Here is a 20,955-nt window from a genome sequence, read left to right as displayed (position 1 = left end):
ATGGAAGGAACGAGTCGAAATTGGATACAATTTTACAGTATGACCCTTTCCGAATAAAATTGCAAGTGTCTTCAGACGTGTTATTATGCCTAGGCTTCTCGATGTATCAAAGCACATCTTGAAGTCTAGGTGTATTGGAAACAATAAACTACATTCCTGTCTTTATCACTAGACTAGCACGGGTTAATCAAAGCTAATTACTAGTTTAGAATAATAATGTCGTGGTGTTAATTGACACAGGTTGTTTTTCAATCATTTGAACAGATAAATATGTAAGTAAGGGCCAAACGTTGGGGTTAAGTTGGTTTCATCAAATCTGGTTAACTGAACGTGGCGGGATGGCTCGTCTTTAACGGGAAGCTACTAAAATTAGAGCATCGTGCAAGAGAGAATAAACGCGAAAGAGCTGAGAGAGTGGAGGAGTCATCACAGACGAGAGCTAGGGAACAGGGTGGGGGTGAATGGAACATGCTGAGAGCAGGGTAGGGGTGATGCCCAATAGGAGATGGCACCAGTGGCGTCCCCCCACAGGTGGATTGGAGAAGGGAGAGATTTCGCCCTTGGCGATACTCAGAAAGCTCAGCTTTAAGTTGGCAAGGTCTCAAAGGGGCGTGAAGGAGAAGAGGTTCTGGGAGAAGGGGGATTCGCAGCAAGCCAGCATGGTCTTGACCCATAAAACTCAAGATTTCTTCTTGTGAGAATACCAACGGATTTTTCTTAAGGCAGGAGATGTAACAGTCAAGGGCACAGGCTCCAGAGCCAGCCTGGCTGGATTTAAAGCTCAGGTCTATTCCTTACGACCTTGAACGATTTCCTTAACTATCTGTGCTTCACTGTCTTCATCTGTAAGACGGGGGATAATTATAGCACTACCTCACTTAGTTGTTTTGAGAATTAAATAATTATTCTGTTTGAAATACTTAGAACAGCCTAAGTGTCATCTGTTAGTAACATCAACATTCATAGCGCGGTGACGGCAAGCTCACAACAAAGTCTTTCTTACTCCAGCGTTTGGAAGGACCCATCAGGTGGACCAGACTCGCTACCTACCCGAACGGAAGCCCGTGCTGCCGGTGGGCACAATCTTCCCAGACAGAGATCTTCTTCCAAAGGCAGACTTATCCTGAGGAGGACCTACTTGTCCTTGAGCAGAGAAAACTGCAGCTCTTGCCTAGAATGGCCAATGGAGTTCTTTGGTCCAAAATAAAACGAATCAACAATGGATCCACAGACCTGTGAGGAAGAAAGTAATGTGAAAGAAGAACCAACATGAAAGAAAAAGATGACTCAGGAAAACATGTAAAAACACAAACAGAGGGGTGCCTGGGTGGCCCAGTCGGTTAAGCATCCGACTCTTGATTTCCGCTCAGGTCATGATCTCATGGTTCGTGTGATTGAGCCCTGCATCGGGCTCGGTGCTGACAGCGTGGGGCCTGCTTGGGATTCTCATTCTCTCTCAATCTCTCTCTCCTTCTCTCTCTCCCTCTCTCCCTGCCCCTCCCCCCGCTCATCTGTCTATGTTTCTCTCAAAATAAATAAAGTAAAAAAAAAGCACAAACTGAAAACAAAACATTCTATTACCTTCAGATTTGAGAATATAGGAAGAAGAAGAAGAAAAAGAAGAAGAACAACAACAACAACAACAACAATGACAACAGCAACAACAACAACAGAAATATATGCTATGGGAAAAATAACAAATTTAAACTATGATTCGTCAAATTAGACAATTAACGTTTATTTATTTTTGAGACAGAGACAGACAGAGCATGAACGAGGGAGGGTCAGAGAGAGGGAGGCACAGAATCTGAAACAGTCTCCAGGCTCTGAGCGGTCAGCACAGAGCCCGACGCGGGGCTCGAACTCACGGACCGCGAGATCGTGACCTGAGCCGAAGTCGGCTGCTTAACCGACTGAGCCACCCAGGCGCCCCTCAAACTAGACAATTAATTGAAAGATTGAAACAGAAACTCAAAGAAGTTTCCCAGAGATTACAACAAGGGAGTATCGTGAAATCAACACTGAACGTTTGACCTAAGACAAGGATGAGTACCAGATAAGTACATTTTGAGACAGTAAAAGGCTCCAATACTTAACTTTCTATATAGTCTGTCTTAGAAGTTTGTTTCTAGACATACTTCAGCATAATCAGAGAGAAAATCAAGGAAGAGAAGGGCATGTGGCCCCGGATGCTGTAGATAGGACCCAAGAGAAGAAGTAGCAGGTGGGCGGGAAATGAGGTGGGTGCCCATGGGGCACTGGCATCCTGAGCTCAAACCCGGAGGAGTTGAAACACGGACTAAAATCAACAGAACAAAAAAAATAAAGGCATGTGGTCTTTAGGCTTAAAGAAAAAGAAAATTCAAATGTAACCTGGACTTACTTCACAATATAGAAATCTATACATTAAACAGTATGGATTATCCTAATCCGACACAAAAATGTCTCATTTCCAATAATGAGAGAAAATACCTCGCGCTTTTCCAAATTGCTTGAACAGCTGGTCTAGCTCTCTTCTCTTATCGCTTTCTATCTGCATGAAATTGCCAGACTTTCTCCACACAAAGCCCCCATTTGACAAATCAGAAAAGCAAGACCCAGTGGCACGAACTGACTTCAGTTCACACAGCTAGAAGTTAACTTTTCTCCTGGTCTTGGCATTAAAAAAAAAAAAAAATTCTCTGCAAAATTGAGCCCGGCTAAATGTATGTCCTAAATGATAGTAGGAGGCAGGAGTAGACGCCGGTGGTGGAATTTTCATTCATCAAGCATTAAAATGCAAAACCGCTGTCCAGTGCAGGGATTCACCTTTGTGGGAAATGATGACTAACGTGATCCCTCATGTCAAGATGACAAACCTATTAAAACGTGATGAATTCCTCAGGCGAACACTTCTCATTAGCCTGTCCTGTTGTCTGTTTGCGGAAAAGCATATGTGCACTTCCAAATGCGTGCACCTGATATCTCTTTGGCGGACGGAGTTCCGCGCAGCTCACCGATTTTTAAGAGAAAAGAGATTTGGAGACAAAAGAAATGCCGCTGGTTGTTGGCTTGAGGTTTCAGCAAGGTTCAAGTCTGCCTTTGCTACTCACAGCTTAAGTGGTATTTCTATTATTGTACAATTTCTAGCTTTATGGTTTCCAGTTCCGACATAATCATTTCCTAGCGTGAATCAAAAGTAATGAAGCTGTGTGGTTCAAATTTAAGTATACTATTAAGATAATCAACGACTTCAATCCAATCTTGGGCCAAATCCAGCGAGCAAATTCCCCAAACCAATCAATTGAAAGGACTTGAATTTTTAGATTTAAGCCTCTCGTTTTGACAGCGTGTTCAAAAAGAATTATGCAATTACGATTGGCAATTTGGGATTTTCTGAAATGATAGGAGACAAGCATAACATGGGTGTGTGAAATCGAAAATTGGGGAAATAGAAGCCGAAACTCTATCTAATGACGAGTTTCAACATCCACTTTGGCTGAACATTGAGGCAGCGTTGTTGCACAACAAAATAGGCTAATCTAATGCCAGGATCTTGAAAACTGGACACGTTTCATGCACAAAGCCAGTCTGTAGGGTGCTATTCCTAAGTATCTCATCCTATTACCCTAGTGGAGAAACTTAGGTAGCACGTACTGCACCTTCCTACTCAACAGTTCAAGAGTTAGTATTAGCCATGACATCAAGAATTAGAGTTTTAGAGTTCTGGCTTTTATTTGGTTCCCATCCTGGCTTTACCATATGAAAGCATTTCCTTCTTGGTTCAATTTACAACAGGATTATCTTCCTTCAGTTCTTTACCTCGGGACCTGACCATTAGTTGGCTGGGAGCCTCCTTAATGGAGTTTTAATGATGGGGAATACCTCTAAGATAACTAAATGTCCATGACTGTCTACACAGCTCTTTCAAGTGCTGCTACTACTAACGTTTTACATTAAAGTTTACAAAAGGGCAGAATCGGGTGGAGAACATCGATTTTCTGATTCTTAGTTTGATTCTCTTTATATCCTCCCACACTGCATTCGAGACTCGATGAAGACACGTTCTCATTATAAATAGGATGTGTTGGGGCGCCTGGGTGGCTCAGTCGGTTGGGCGGCCGACTTCGGCTCAGGTCACGATCTCGCGGTCCGTGAGTTCGAGCCCCGCGTCGGGCTCTGTGCTGACGGCTCAGAGCCTGGAGCCTGTTTCAGATTCTGTGTCTCCCTCTCTCTGACCCTCCCTCGTTCATGCTCTGTCTCTCTCTCTCTCTCAAAAATAAATAAAACATTAAAAAAATTTTTTTTAAATAAATAGGATGTCTTTTTTTTTCACCTAATATTGTTTTTTCAGTGACCTAAATAAAGTAGGCCTGTGTGTATGTATATATGTGTGCATGCACTTGCCCATGTGAAGGCGTGGGCTTAATCGACACGAGCATAAGAAATTCTGCTTTGGGGCGCCTGGGTGGTTCAGTAGGTTAAGGGACCAACTTCGGCCTTGGGTCATGACCTCATGTTGTGTGGGTCCGAGCCCCGCGTCCGGCTCTGTGTTGACAGCTCAGAGCCTGGAGCCTGCTTCAGATTCTGTGCCTCCCTCTGTCTCTCTGCCCCTCCCCCGCTCGCTCTCTCTCTCTCTCTCTCTCTCTCTCAAAAATAAATAAAACATTAGCAAAATTAAAAAAAGAAAAAGATATTCTGCTTTGAAAATAAATATGGATGACAGAATCCCCTCAAAAAACAAGAGAGAAATGTACTTCTATCAGAACTTGTCAATTTAGGTTAGAAAACCTTAGTAAGTGTGGTAGGCAGAATAATGACCCATTATGGAGGTCCACATCCTAATTCCTGGACCTGTGACTATGTTAGACTACATAGCAAAGGGGAGTCAAGGTTGCTGATCTATATATATATATATATATATAGGTATATATATATATATATATACCTATATATATAGGTGTATATATATATATATATATATATACATATATATATATTCATATGAATACACACACACACAGAGTGTTTTAAAGTCCTTGCACGTGGAATAGGGAATTGGAAAAGACAACCAGAAGAAGGTAGAATGAGAAGGACTCTGCACAACATTGCTGGCTTTGAAGATAGAGGAGGGGTCAGGAGTCAGGGTGTGGGAGTGGCCTCTAGAAGCTGGGAAATGCAAGAAAACCAATTCTGCCCTAGAGCTTCTAAAAAAAATGTAGTCCTGTTGATAACTTGGTTTTAGCCAAGTGAGATCATTTGGGACTTCTGATTTCTAGAACTGTAAGGCAAATTTGTCCTGCTTTTTTTTAAATATTATTATACATATATTTTTAACGTTTATTTATTTTTGAGAGAATATATTTTGAGAGACAGAGCATGAACCAGAGAGGCGCAGAGAGAGAGGGAGACACAGAATCTGAAGAAGGCTCCAGGCTCTGAGCTGTCAGCACAGAGACCAATGCGGGGCTTGAACTCATGAACGGTGAGATTGTGACCTGAGCTAAAGTCAGACGCTTAACCCACTGAGCCATCCAGGTGCCCCCAAATGTTTTATTATATTTTTTTTAATTTAAGAGAGAGAGAAAATGCAAGCGGGGAAGAGGGGCAGAGGGAGAGAGGGAGAGAACCTTAAGCAGGTTCCACACTCAGCATGGAGTCCGATGCAGGGCTCGATCCCAGGACCCTGGGATCATGACGTGAGCTGAAATCAAGAGTCGGATGCTCAACCGAGTGAGCCACCCAGGTGCCCCCAAATATGTCTAAACAAGACGCTAAATTTCTGGTAATTTGTTATAACAGCCATAGCAACCAACACAAAGGAGTCTCTTTAATGCATCCTATCGTTTTTGACCTAAGAAGGAAACCCTGCCTCCAAATTAAACCTCACTGAATGTTTCTGCTTATGATCCAACTGGTGGTGTTTAATGATTCTGGGAGACTTTATTCTTCCAGGCATTCTCACTGTACTTCTCTTTATTATACTTTTAAGCAACAGTGAAAGAAGGGAAAAAATAGCCTGACGTGTAGTGTTGAGCCAATTTCCATCAAATGTTTATCTCTCCAAATAGATGTTGTTTTCCCAATTCAGCTAATGTGATATGAAACTTCAGTAATTTGTATTTTCGGTTGCCTATGAAATTTGGATATCTACAGCATCAGAATCCACAATATGAAAACACTTGTTTATAATTTCTCATGTATTTTCATTGTGTTTCCTCACATTATAACAACTGGCTATTATAAAGAAGATGAAAATGAATCTTTGTTGTCAGGATTCTTATTTTCTTCATGATAGCAAGTACTCAAACTTCCTATTACATAGTTTAATACACACTGATTAAGTTACTAGATCTTTACATTTAAAAAAAAAAAAAACCCTGTGAATACTTAGCAGTTAAGGTATTTTGAACAGCTTCCAATAATTTAGTTTTATTTATTTATGAATTATATGTTTATACAAGATTATTAAAATATTATATACTTTCTGAAACATGCCAGACAGGAATTTTTTTTTTTAATTAGATGAAAATAAAGAGAAATAATCATGCCTGCCTGGCTTAGTCAGTAGAACATGCGATTCTTGATCTCAGTCAGGGTTGTGAGTTTGAGCCCCCCATTGGGTGTAGAGATTACTTAAAAGTAAAATATCGATCAATCAATCAATCAATAATATAAATAATATAAGTAGGCCATAGAATGGAGGAAGTAAAAACGTAAGTAGTACAAGGTATTAAAACCTTAGAGTTCATAGAGATAGGCTTGATTCTTAATCCACATGTTTCCATTATTTGGCTTTGACCAAGATTCTCTAAGGGCTTGGCTCCCCCTCTGCACGATGAGGATAATAACTGTAGTGAGAGAAATTCAAGGAAGATGATGAAGACTATATATATTATACACATATATAATCTTTCCAAATCATTTCATGAAGGCAAGCATAACCAAATCCTATCTATAACATAAGTCACCCAAAGTAGGTAACATGACATCCCCATGAACTTCAAAATATAAACGGGTGAGGACAAACTTGACCGTTTCAAGACCTACATGATATCAGCAAAGGAGGCACGGGACATCAGATGGATCTGAGATTAAAAAAAAAAAAAAAAAAGAACAAAAAAACCTAACGAACCAAACAACTCAACTCAGATTTCCAAAAAGTACTCAGAGGTATGGCAGTCCTTGAGACTAGCAAGGACTTTTGCACATTTCAATTTTTAGGCGAGTGCCTGGTAAGGTCTGAGCGAGCTGGAGCCATCTTGGTACTATGAACACTCAAATCTCAAAACCAATAGACCGAAGCTTCCTTTTAGGACAAAGTTCCCCCCAGCCCCCCCATAAGTTAAAAACTGCTATGACTGGAAATGAAATCGAATGCAACATGGAGAAAAGGGCAGAAGGTTTAGACACCAGTGTTAAAAAGGAGAATACAAAGCATTCAAAATGCAAAGCCGTGTTCGTTAATCGCTTAGCAAGAACAATAGCTGTGAAGCTATTCTGACCCACGGCTCCATCCTAAAACAAGTAGAAAAGCAATAAATTGCACTGCGTTAAAATTTAGAGTTTCTTTTCATTGAAAGACATCATTGGCAAGTCATAAGAAGTAAAAAGGCAAGTCATAACATGGGAAAGATGCTTGCCATCCATATCTCTGACAGGTGATTCATATGCAGATTATGCGTAAGGACGTTCTATAACGCAATGAAAGAAAGCCAGGGTAATTCACATAGGAAAAAAAATGGCAAAAAGTTGAATAAACACTTCACAAAGGAGAATTGCAGGTGGCTCTCTTTGTCCACAGGGGAACATGCTAAGATTCCTAGTTGATGTCTCAAACCTCAGATAGCCCCGAACCCTATGTATATCACGTTTTATCCCATACATACCTTGGATAATTTATAAATTAGGCCAGTAAGAGATGAACACCACCGCCTAATAATAAAATAGAATAACTATAACAACATACTGCAATAAAAGTTATGTGAATGTGGTCTCTCTCTCTCAATATCTCATATTACGCTGTACCTCATCCTTCTCGTGATGATGTGAGATGATAAAATGAAAGGACTTGAAAAATGCAGACGCTGTGATGTAATGTTAGGCTATTACAGACTTTCTCACCATTCACCCGAAAGAGGATCATCTGTTTCTGGACCATGATTGACCACAGGTGACTGAAACTACAGAGAGAAAACCACCAAATGTGTAAAAATCAAAAATATATATAAAAACTAAAACTTTCCTTTTTTCTTTTTCTTTTCTTTTCTTTTCTTTTTTCTTTTTTTTTTTCTTTTTTTTACAAAAGCCATCATAATTGATAAGGGAGCATGAGGCAGGCTGAGGGCAAAAATACAAGCTAGCAACCCCCCCAACCCCCCAACCCCCAACCCCACCCCACCCCCACCCCCAGGGTGGGATGTGTGTGATATTCCCCAGGCACTCCTGGCTGCCCTAGGACAAAGGAAAGGAGAGAAAACCAATGGTTAACTGATAGACACCACAGTCATAAAGGATGTGAGTCTCTATCAGTTTACAAATATCTTCCTAAATTACAAGAAAAAGGCATCTTATCAATAGCCGAATCTCCAGAAACCCATAGACTTGGTTTCCCGGAGCCCCAACATCACCCCTCTACAGTGATATGGGGAAAAAAGGCAAGAAAAAAAATGGCAGGTAAAATTAAATTTCCTTATCACCTGCAGCTCACCGACAAATACTTGAGGCGAATACAGAGTAGAACATTTCTCCAGGGACCCCTTACCGTCCTAATGTGAAAGCCTTACTAGAGGGAAAACAACCTTAGCTTTGGCAATAGCAAGGCTTCAAGTAGCTTAGGAGTCCCCTTTAACATATCAAAGTCCTTCTGGAGGCCTATCTTTTGACTTTACCTTTCCCACCTTCATAACTGGCCACTGTCCACAACCCCAGTGCAGCCCTTCCTGCTTTAATAAAATCACCTTTTGTTGCACCAAAGACGTCTTCAAGAATCCTTTCGTGGCCATCAGCTTCGGACCACCCCACCATCACTCCAAAACTTTATCAATAATTAGAGTTTAAAGATGACAAACTTAGGAGAATATTTGTAACTTACATCACCGGGTGGAGGGGGGGGGGAGGGTAGGGGACAGTGCTGTATCCAAATAGTGAAAGAAAGGTATGAAGATGTGCCCGGCTTCTTTAGTCATCAGGGAAATGCAGATTCAAACCACGAGATACCGCTGCGCAGACATCCCCAGAGGTAGAATGGACCAGGTGGAGATATGTAGCGTTGGGGAGGAGGTGGGGCCATCGGAACTCTCCTACAGCACTGGTTGAAATGCAGATAGGTTCAACCACTTGGGAAAACTGAGGGTATTTACTAAAGCTTGATGTGCACACCCTATGACTCCATAAGTCTACTCCTCCGATGTACTTACTCAGCAGACCTTGAATATTGACTGAAATTCCATTTTGAATAGGCACACCGTCTACTTGGGAAAAGTGGACAACCCTAGATAACAAAGGTCCAAACTGAGGCATTTTTCTAGTAAAACTATTGAACTTCCAAGGAAGAATAGTAAGTTGCTTTTAAGTAATAGAAAAATCAGACAGACATTAGACTTTTTGACAGCAGCCTCTATGACAGAAGAAAATCAAATGGATTTCAAGGTACAAACAGGAAAAAAAAACTCAAGTATTTAAAAATAAAACAAAACAAATAAAAAACAAGGGTGAGTTCTCCTGTCGCCTGTGAATGAGGACAAGTTCATTAATGATTAATCAGAATCCAGGAACAATATGGAAAAATATAGATTAAGTGATTTTATAGGACAACCAAAAATATATATATACATAAACTAAAAACTTTCTTCTTTTAATTAGAGGTTTTTTTTACAGTTCAAAAAATGACAAACTTGGAAAAAATATTTGTAACTTATATCACAGATAGCTAATATTCCTATATAATTAGGTTCTAAAGATAGAAAAAAATGCCAAAATTCCTCCACAAAAAAAATGGGCTAGATAAGTAATCAGACAGCTCAAAGCAAAAGAAATGCAAAATGGATGTTCAGCATATGAAAAGCACTTCTCACAATAAGAGAAACTCAAAACTATGCTAAAATCCTATTCCTCACTTGCCAGATTGGAAAAATCCAGAAGTTTGTCAACCTACGAGGTTGGCGAGGCTGGAGGAGACAGGCAATCCCAAACACCACTGGACGATACAAATTGTAAGAGCGCTGTAAAGAAGAATTTAGCAATATTTACCATAATTACATATATACTGACCAATAAATCCAACTTCTCAAGATCTATCCAAAGGAATCATTGGTAAAACTATAAATGCATGTACGTGCCAAATAGTTCGTGGCAGGGTCATTTGTAAAGCACTAGATGGAAAAAAACCCCAAATATCTATTGCCTGTTACATTCAAGCTGCCAAACAGAATGTGATCACCTTTTAATACTGCGGTGGGGTGCTCTCCAGAGCTGGTTGTTCCATAAAAGATTAAGTTTCATGGAAATGTTTTAGTAGATTACCTATTCTCTAAGGGGGTGGGGGAGAAATATATGTGTGTCTGTATGTGTGTATGCTAGAAAACTGAAAAAACACAATGGCAGGGAAAGCCATAGAATTTGTTCTAAACGGTTACTTATGGGAGAAGGACGAGGCAGCGATAGAAATCAGACTTACTTGATTATATTTTGTGTTGTTGATGTGACTTTGGAAGGGAGTGAACTATTTACCTGTTATTTAAAAGATTAAATATTAAAAAGGCCATCCCTAAAAATGAAAATAAGTTAAAACAAATGAGCCTACATATGTCGGCAGTTGGTAGCACAGTGCCAGAGAGAATCTATTCTAAGTAACTCAAAAACAATAAATTGAAGAACTACATAAATAAATGAACAAATTTCTGTGACGTTATGAGTGGTAGTGCTATTCTCAGGCTATCGTGACTGTGTTCTGGGATAAATGACATGTTTTATTATGTAATATTCTAATTATATCATGAGGAAGGTTATTGAAAACCAGGATTCTCCATTTGGGGTAAGACACACAAATAAGATTAAAGAATTTAAGTAAAAACTCTGTAGTTTGAAGTATCAGCATGAATTTATGCTGTATATTACTTTTTTAATGTTTATTCACTTTTTGAGAGAGAGAGACAAAGTGTGAGTGGGGGAGGGGCAGAGAGAGAGGGAGACACAGAATTGCAAGCAGGCTCCAGGCCCTGAGCTGTCAGCACAGAGCCCGATGCGGGGCTCAAACTCATGAATAGTGAGATCATGACCTGAGCTGAAGTTGGATGCTTAACCGAGTCACCCAGTTGCCCCTATGATGTATATTATTTAAAAATATTTCTTGGGGGCACCTGGGTGTCTCAGTTGGTTAGTGTTCAACTTCGGCTCAGGTCATGATCTCACGGTATTTGGGTTGGAGCCTCACATTGGGCTCTGCACCGACAACACCAAGCATGATTTGAATCCTCTGTCTGCCCCGTCCCCCTCTCTCTTTGCCCCTCCCCCCTCCCAAAAATAAACATTAAAAAAAAACTTCATATGGTCAGAAGCTCTATAACACAAAACACCAGTTCCTTCAACTAATAAATTACAAGAAAAAAGAACAGAGTAGAAACAGAATAACTTAAAGAGATTTTAAAATAGGCATAGATGTATCAGAATAGTCACAATATGTAGACTTATTCAGAATTGGATTCAAATTATAAATAAGATAATTTGTTACAAAACAATTAATACTAATCCTGAGGTCCTCAATGTGCTATAGCTTATATCATGGAAATAGTGTATCTTATTTTCACCTGTGAGATTCCACTAAAATAGGAAGGAAGGCTAATGAACATATCAACATGGTGGGTTGCAAGTTATTTCAGTTCTTTCTGGGAAAGGTTAGATGTAAGTGATTGAATAGATACTGAAAAGGGAATCGTCAGGGTAAGCGTATGCTTAGTTTAGTAAATGCTTAATAAATACTGCCATCAGTTTTCCAAAGTGGTTGAACCAACTTCTTTCTTTCTCTTTCCTTCCTTCTTTCCTTCCTTCCTTCCTTCCTCCCTTCCTTCCGCCCTTTCCTTCCTTCCTTCCTACCTTCCTTCCTACCTTCCTTCCTACCTTCCTTCCTTCCTTCCTTCCTTCCTAACTTCCTTCAAATTATTTTTAAAAATGTTTAGAGGTTTTTATTTATTTATTTTGAGAGAGAGAGAGAAAGGGAGTCAGGGAGGGGCAGAGAGAGAGGGTAAGAGAGAGAATCCCAAGCAAGCTCCTCACTGCCGGGGCAGAGCTCCACATGGGGCTCTGACGCACGAACCACAAGAACATGACCGGAGCCGAAGTCAGACGCTTAAACAACTGAGCCACCCAGGTGCCCCAAAAGTGGTCGAGCCAATTTAAACTTCCACTGGCCAGGGGTGACAAAAGCTGTGGAGAAAGGGGAAAACATGCAAGACATTCGGGGGCCCCAGACCCAGGGACCACCTCCTTACAGAACTGGTAGGTGATGAGCCTACCTGCCAGTGACTCAGAAATTCCTCTTGGCTGCAGCTGGTAAGGTTGGGTCTCCACGGAGTGGAGAAGACTTGAGAACAGAGGACAGCTCATGTCCTGGCAGCAAAAAGAACTGTATATCCTAGTGGTTCTCAACGTAGGGAGATTCTGAATTCTCACACGCCCCTGAGCGTTTGGCAATATCCGGACACATTTTGACTCTCACATCCTGCCAGACCCGGGAAGATACTACTGGCCTCTAATCGGTACAGATCAGGGATGCTGCTAAATGTTCTTACCGAGCTGAGTATCCTATCACTCCACGGCAAAGAATTATCTGGCTCCAACGGTCAATAGGGCCCAGTTTGAGAAACTTTACGTGTACCCTTAAGGGGTGGTAATCGAAAGGGGCACAAAAGAGGCTTCTGGGAGGCTGGCCACGTTAAGTTTCTTGATCTGGGTATTAGTTTCATGAGAACAGTCAATTTGTGAAAACTTAGGAAGCTGCATACCTATGTTTTGTGCACTTTTCTGTGCGTATATCCTAATTCCATAAAAGTGAACACTATGTGCTGAGCATTTATATTCTTATGCAAAACCCTCATAATTTGAGTGCTATTATTTCTATTGTAATGATGAGGAAATTAAGCTCCAGGGAGATAACCGGGTTGCCCAAACACAGCCAGTAAGTTGGTGCCTTAGGACCAAACCTTGGATTTGAACCCTTATCTTTCTGGCTCTAGGTCATTGACCTCATCCAACTCTAAGCTAGCAGCAATCAAATGCTAATGAAAGGCAGCTGAAAAAAACAAAAACAAACAAACAAACAAAAAACCTGGCTTTTTATTTTGGTATAGCCCAAAGTTGGGGTCAACCAGTCCTCTGAATTTTCTCCCTTTTTAAATTGTCTATTTTAGGACACGTAAAATTTTTGTTGCCTCTGAATGAGGGAATGGACAGCTATACAAAAGAGAAAGTGCGTGAAACACAGATCAAATAAGGTAGCAATTTTATAGGTTATCAAGGCATTGGGAGACAAGTTTGAAACTATTAAAGTTTAACACTAACTGGGCAGTTTTAGGACCACATGTGAATTGAATTCGTGCACACTCCCACAGCACTATGAATAATCGAAATCCAGGCTAAAAACCAAGGGTTAGGAGAAAAGGAGGCATTAATTATTAAATAGCTGTGACACTATTCATTTGGAAATCTTTCACAGGAACAGCCAATATGAATACTCAGTAGAAATGGACAGCATGAGCAAGTAACCATTTATAAGAAGCAAGGGAAAAGAATGTCAGGAAACCTCATCATTCAAAAGTCAATAGTTCTAAAATTGCTCAGATTTCAACGTATTCCCTACTCCCCAAGCCCCCACCCCCGCCCCACTGCCCGGACCGTGACTGTTTTTGAAGTGGTTCGTGTAAAATCAAGAATTGGAGCACAGATCAAAACCATAAGCCCAGACACACCATGTGAATTATGCAAACTACCTTCGTAATTGACTAAAACTACGATCTTAAAGTACCTTGGCCATAAATGACCATCAATACATGGTAGCTACTGGTATGGTTGTAACTGGGTCCAGAGTCTTATAAGCAAATACATTGCCATAAATTATGAAGGTTAAACCTGACAATAGTGAGTAGGGGGTGGTTATCTAGAAGTAATCCTAAGATCTGTTTGCTATTTAAAATAAGCAGTAGAAGATTCAGCAGGATCTCACAAGGCTCCGATTTTAAGTTGAATTTGCCGAAAAAATGCAGGCTGGTAGGTTGAAAACTACTGATATTTTTTTAAGGTGGTCATAGAGGTAAATGCTATTGGATCTGGTTAAAGAGAGGCGTCTGGTCAGTGGGTCAAAGGAATCAAGGTTATGTGCTGTTTTAGCATCTTTTTTTTTTATTTATTTTGAGAGAGAGAGAGAGATCAAGTGGAGGAGGGGCAGAGAGAGAGAGGGAGAGACAGAATCTCAAGCAGGCTCCACACTGTCAGTGAGGAGCCCGACGTGGGGCTCAAACACACAAACCTCGCGATCTTGACCTGAGCTGAAGTCGGATGCTTAACCAACTAAGCCACCCAGGTTACCCATGTTTTAGCATCTTTATTAATGATTTAGAAGAGAGAAAGAGATATAGCACAAACATTTTAGGTAAATTTAAAATAGAATATGAGATAGATAGATGATAGCTAGCTAGCTAGCTAAATAACAGACAATCTGAAAAGAAGAAATGCTCTTCTTATTTGATAAGGGGCTTTGTCTCTAATCAGTCATGTGATAAGTTTCCCGGGACAAAAGTTGCTGAACCTGAGGCTGACAATAAACATAATCAAGGGTAAAACTTTCAGAGTTGGAGATAACACATGCCTGGGTCCCTCACTTTGTGAGCTCAGTTCTGCCCAGGATGATGGCTCTCTGTACAACCCAGACCTTGCTGTCTGACCCTTTCACAAAGTCAGAGACTCTGTCTCCCACTTGTTCAGATTCTCATTCAGAATCCTCGGTCTTCTACCTGGGCTCAGCCCAACGTGCGGTGAGGCGTACAGGCGATTCATACCTCAGGGGAGGAAAATGTTTCCTTTCATTGTGCAAGGAACATTCTACTTGTCCCTGTTCGCTTTTCTCTGCTGGATAACTTCTCCAGCTTGTGCAGACCTTTTGAGATAAAAGCAAAAACAAAATCACGACATTTACCACTACGTAGATCACAACGGTTCTGGTAGATGCATACTACATCATAATGCCAGCTGTTCATTATCCAGTTAAACAAATGATTTCATGTGTTTTTGCTTTTCCAACCAGTTGCTTTGATCTAATAATGAAAATACATGGAGAAGAGAAGCTTGCATGTATTACTGTAATGAATTAAAGGAATGGAAAGCAAATTGAAATCTCAGGATTTCTCAGCTATGAAGACTCGCCTAATAAAACATTTCCCAGAAAAACAGAAGAAAAAAACAAAGCTGGATTGAATAATGAATGAATTGAATTCTGGAGAGCAGACAGCTGACACTGGGCTTCTAGAAAAACACATCCTCCCCCCCTAAGGTTTCAAAGGCAGCAAGAAGCAAACTCTGAAGGTTTTGCCCGAAAACACAGGTTCTCTGGTTCTTAATCGGAGTCTATGGATCAATGCTTGGAAATACGTGAAATTTCACAGAGATTTAGGAATATATGTGTACGTGTGTAGAGTTCACCCTTGAACGATGTGGGGGTTAGGAGTGCCGACCCTCTATGCAGTGGAAAAGCCAGGTATAACCTTTGACTCCTCCCAAACTTTACTACTTATGATGCCAGCCTCAATGAAAATATGTATAACCAGTAAAACGAGAAAGCTTTCTGGAACACTTCAGATCCTGAAGTTTCATGGGCCAATTTGTGCATGTAAATCAATGTTTAATGCTTCAGTAGATGACCAATTAGAGAAAGTCGTTTTTTGTATTCCTAATAATGAAGATCTCTAAAAAAGGATGATGGATTTGTGTTCACATGTAATTGAATATTTAAGGGTAATGAGATTATGGAGGAACTGTCTGCTTTGGGTTTGTTTAAAATGAGTCCCGACAACTTAAAATGTTTATTTGGATTGGTGCTCTTGTTTCATGTTGAAAATACTAACCATGATCAGCTTCAGATTCTTTAATGGTAAATGAGGAATAAAATTGTCATGCTTCATAATTTTTCTTTCCTCTTAGTAAACATGCAGACAATTACACAAGTCATAAGTTTACAGCTCAATGAATTTCACAAAGTTAACAGGTTCACGTAACAAGAATCCAGACCAAAATGGCAGAACCCAAGAATTCCACTTATGGCTCCTTTTACCCACTACACCCCCAGCCTTCTGAGTTTTCAACGTTTTTTTTTTTTTTTTTTTTTTTTTTTATATATTTTTTATTTTTGGGACAGAGAGAGACAGAGCATGAACGGGGGAGGGGCAGAGAGAGAGGGAGACACAGAATCGGAAACAGGCTCCAGGCTCCGAGCCATCAGCCCAGAGCCCGACGCGGGGCTCGAACTCACGGACCGCGAGATCGTGACCTGGCTGAAGGACGCTTAACCGACTGCGCCACCCAGGCGCCCCCAGCCTTCTGAGTTTTAACACCATGGATTGTATTTTCCTGTTTTTGAACTCTACACAAATGAAATCTTTCATGGCACTTATTTGTGCTGTGTCTTGTTTCTTTTGTTGAGCCTTATTTGTGAAAGGTACCTATGTTGTTGCATGCAACATTCGTTTTTCATTTCATTTCTGTATGGTATTTCATTGTAGAGTCATAAGCAATTGATTGTCCCAGATATTGATGAATATATACTGTTTCTGTTTTTGGAATTATGCAAGGAGTGCTGCTATAAATAGTCTCGGGCCCATCTTTTATCCAATGCATGCACACCTCTGTTGGTTATATACTTAAGAGTGAAACTGGGGGAAGGGTCATAGGGCATGCATATGGTTAACATTAATAGATACTTCTTTTCCAAATTGCTTTTACCAATTTATGTTCTCACTCACCAGCAGTATATAGGAATTTGTTTTTCCATATCCTTAAAAACACTTGACTTTTCATGTTAGCCATTTTGGCTATGTGTAATATCATTTTCCAGAGGTTCCAATTTGCATTTGCCTGATGACTACTGATGTCGAGCACCTTTTTAAATGTTTAGTGGCCATTTGGATAGGCTCTTTGGTGAAGTGACTGTTCAAGTCTTTTGCCCATTTTTGTATTGTGTTTTCAGCCTTGTCATTGTAGAAAATCTTTTTGTATTCTGGATAGAATTCTTTGCCAGATTATATACAGAGATTATGGATTGCTTTTCACTCTGTGGCTTAATCCTTTTACTCTCTTAACCATACTTCTTGAGGAAAAAGTTAATTTTAATGATCTCCAATTTAATCAGTATTTTCTCATTATAATTAGCCTTTTGTTTTCCATTTAAGACATCTTTGCTTATCACATAGACGTGAAATCGTTTTCATATGTCTATGTCTGAAATCTATTTTGCCTTCCGCTTTTAGGATTTGCAACTCATACAGGATTGATTTTCGTGAGAATAGAGCAGGAGTCAGTATTTATTTTATCCATGTGGATACTAAAGTGACCCAGTGTCATTTTTCAAAAAGGTTTTTTCCCTACACTGCAGGCTGTTCCCACACTGAAAATATGTTACCTTTGACGTAACTTGGGTGAGAGGTTAACCAAATATGTGTGGGTGTCCTGATCTTTTCTACTTCTTTAATCTTCTACTTCTTTAATTTGTCTACACTTGTGCCTATAGCACATTGTCTAGTCACAATAACTCTATAATACATTTTGCTATCTGCCAGTGTTAATCATCTGCAAGATTGCTTTGACTATTCTTGGATTGTTGCATTTCCATGTAATTATAGAATCAGCTGATTAATTTCTGCAAAAGTTATGATTTTTATTGGGCTTATATTTAATCTCTTGACATCTTAATATACTGAATCTTCTAATGCACGAAGCCTTACATTTATTTATCTTCTTTCTCTCAATCATGTTTTCAATGTAGAAGCTTACACATCTTCCATAATTTTGTATTTATATTCATAAGGGATTTTGGTAAGTCATTTTCTATCCTTGTATCACCTTGCTGGATATTGGAGTGAGGATTATATTGGCTTCATAAAATATGTAGAAAAGTGTTATTTTTTTTATTTTTTTATTTTTTTTTTTTTTTTTACTATTTTCTGGGACAGTTTGCATGAGATTATTCTTTCCATAAGTATTTAATTTCATAACACTGTTTTTGTTGTTAATTACATGATTATTACATCTAAAGCATATAGGAAGTACCTGGTAATTAATAAATGGTATAAAATGCTAACTATCCATTTTCCCCGTGTAAATCACCACATTAAAATGCCAGAAGAGCAGGCTTTATACAAAGAGACCTCCATAAAGAAGCAATGTGCTTTATGCCATTCTTTAAGTGTAACCTGTCAACATCGATCCAATTATCCATTGATACTCGTAACATTTTCAGAAGATACTCTATTTTGATTTCCTAACCATTTTACTACCATAAAAGTTAGACTACACAAAAGAGAGGTGGGTTTTGACAAGAGTAGTTTTAAATGATACAGATCATTCCATCTTGTACTAATGAAGAGTTTTTTGTTGTGAATAGGTATACACTGAGTTCATGACATCTAATTTTTTTTCCTTAATAATTCCATGCCCCTTCTTTCATGAGTCACTGTGCTCTCTCCCTGCTCTCCTTCTAGTGGAATTTTTCAAGGGTTACCACCAGGCTGCCTCCATTTTCCTAGGGCTACTCATTTCTCAACCCAAATCTGGTTTCCTTTTTTTTACCATTCAACTGAAATGACTCATCACCACCACGGTCTCCACAAGTTGCCATGCTGTGAACTAAAGGTCATTCTTCTGTCCTCAACTGATGTGATCTCAGTGGTAGTTAGCACTATAGACCACACCTGTTTTCTTGGAATACACTCCACCAGTTGAATTCTATGACAGTGTATGCCTACTGCTTTTTCTCTTGTTTAATATTTCTAGTCTAGGTGGACTCATCTTTACAGGACTTTTTGAGTATTGAGTCAATTTCTCAAAGCATGTGACTTCAATCATTTCTATGAATGTTGACCCTTAAGCATATATATTGGCATCTGTTTGAGATCCCCTTTTGAAGCCTCATCAGCTACCTCAAATTCAACATCTTCTAAAACCAGGTTCAAGCTGTTCCTTTCATGGCTGCTCCTATAATTCTCTCTTAGCACATACCATCTTCCCAGACCCAACAATGACCAGACTGAGTGCCTTCTTTGTCTCTACTCTTTCCCTCACCCCATAGTCAAGCAACTGATAAGCTCTGCTCATTTTTTCTCCTACCCATCTCACAATTTCAGAATTTCACTTGTATTTTTTCCCATTGATACTATTTGAAGGCCCATCAATTTATCAAGACTTCAAGTTGGCTCTTCCATGGACATTCATAATTGCTAGTCTACCCACTGCAGCCAGAATATTCTTTTTCAAACTTGAATCTACAAACAACATGCCCCTTTCCGAAAGGTATCTGTTTCACGTCTGCTTTTACCAAGGGAATGTAGTCTGTTTTGTTCAGGTAGGTCATCAGTATTCAGTATATGTTCATGAAGTGATAAATGACAAGAAGAAGAATCAGAAGGTTTTTGGGTTTTTTTGTTTTTGTTTTTGTTTTTTACCATGCACAAATATATTTTCCTGTGATATATAGGTAATAATGACTTCACCAATATAAGACATCATTTAAATGTTTATAGTGGCCATGCCAGAGCTTATAAATAATATCACACAATATAAGCTATGCACTAAATGCAAGAAATTACTTCCTCTGATCGACCATGCTAATCTACCCAGATCAGCCCTCTGTATACATGAAAAGGGCAGAGAAGAAAAGTCGACTATGACTCAATCAATTAATCTTGTATTTCCTGAGTGTCTATTAGGTGCCAGACAGGGTACTCCATCAGTGGAGGACAGCTGGGGTCAAAAGCCTCTGGTAACTACGAGCTATAGCAGAATAGGGCAAATGCCAGAAAGATATAGAAGATGTGAGGGAACAAGAGAGAAGGGTGGAATGTAATTCAGACAAGGATGTTAGAGAAAGCCTATTTGGGGCAGGAAACTTTTGAAACTTTTAAAGAAGGGTAGAATTCAGGCACCTGGGTGTCTCAGTTGGTGACTCTTGATAACGATTCAGGTCACAATCTCACAGTTGTGACATCAGGCCTTGTGTCGGGCTCCTCACTGAGCATAGAGCCTGCTTGGGATTCTCTACCCACCCCGCATCCCCCCTTCTTCCCCGCTCATGCTCTCTCTCTTTCAAAATAAACAAGCATTTATTTATTTTTTTTTATTACGTTTATTTATTTTTGAGACAGAGAGAGACAGAGCATGAATGGGGGAGGGTCAGAGAGAGGGAGACACAGAATCCGAAACAGGCTCCAGGCTCTGAGCTGTCAGCACAGAGCCCGAAGCGGGGCTCGAACTCACGGACCGCGAGATCATGACCTGAGCCAAAGTCGGCCACTTAACCGACTGAGCCACCCAGGCGCCCCAACAAGCATTTAAAAAAACATAAAGGAAGGTAGAATTTCAGAAACCTTAAAGTATTCCTGGTGAAAAGAACAGTCGGAATGAGGTTTAATCTGGCATAATGTAATCGCCGTGACTCGTGAGAGGTTATGGAGGCCTTGGCTTAGGGGGTGGTGATCAGAAATGGACAAGATAACACAACAGTCAACACTGGATCTACAAATTTGTGGGTTGGGAAGTGTGGGAAATAACATAAGTAACAACAAATGGGATGCCCAGAGTCTCCCAGCCCAGAAGATGCCAGTGCCAGTAAGGGAAATAAGGAAACGAGAAGGAGACTGTGACATTAGGAGTCCTGAACACATCAAGGGAGCAATAATGGAGTTTCTGACCCACCGAGGGATAGACGCCTTTAAGACATCC

The 20,955-nt window shown here is 40.0% G+C and overlaps 1 protein-coding gene across 6 annotated transcripts in view; it reads right to left on the bottom strand.

Annotated features, from left to right (window-relative positions):
- The window catches only part of MCTP2 (multiple C2 and transmembrane domain containing 2), a 268,029-nt gene that overhangs the window by 9,045 nt on the left and 238,029 nt on the right, over nt 1-20,955 (bottom strand). For 5 of the 6 annotated variants that reach the window (XR_006218419.1, XR_006218420.1, XR_006218421.1 and 2 more), the window contains 5 exons: nt 15,030-15,127; nt 8,940-10,202; nt 7,869-8,162; nt 6,720-6,830; nt 1,051-1,233 (listed from right to left, as the gene is read on the bottom strand). The gene's annotated coding sequence lies outside the window, so the exon portion shown is untranslated. The remainder of the gene's footprint in view (nt 1-1,050; nt 1,234-6,719; nt 6,831-7,868; nt 8,163-8,939; nt 10,203-15,029; nt 15,128-20,955) is intronic. The other variant, XR_006218422.1, reaches the window with a different exon arrangement.

This window comes from Panthera tigris, chromosome B3 (assembly GCF_018350195.1).
Source record: "Panthera tigris isolate Pti1 chromosome B3, P.tigris_Pti1_mat1.1, whole genome shotgun sequence".
NCBI classification, from domain to species: Eukaryota; Metazoa; Chordata; class Mammalia; order Carnivora; family Felidae; genus Panthera; species Panthera tigris.
This window is presented reverse-complemented; position numbering and strand designations above follow the sequence as displayed.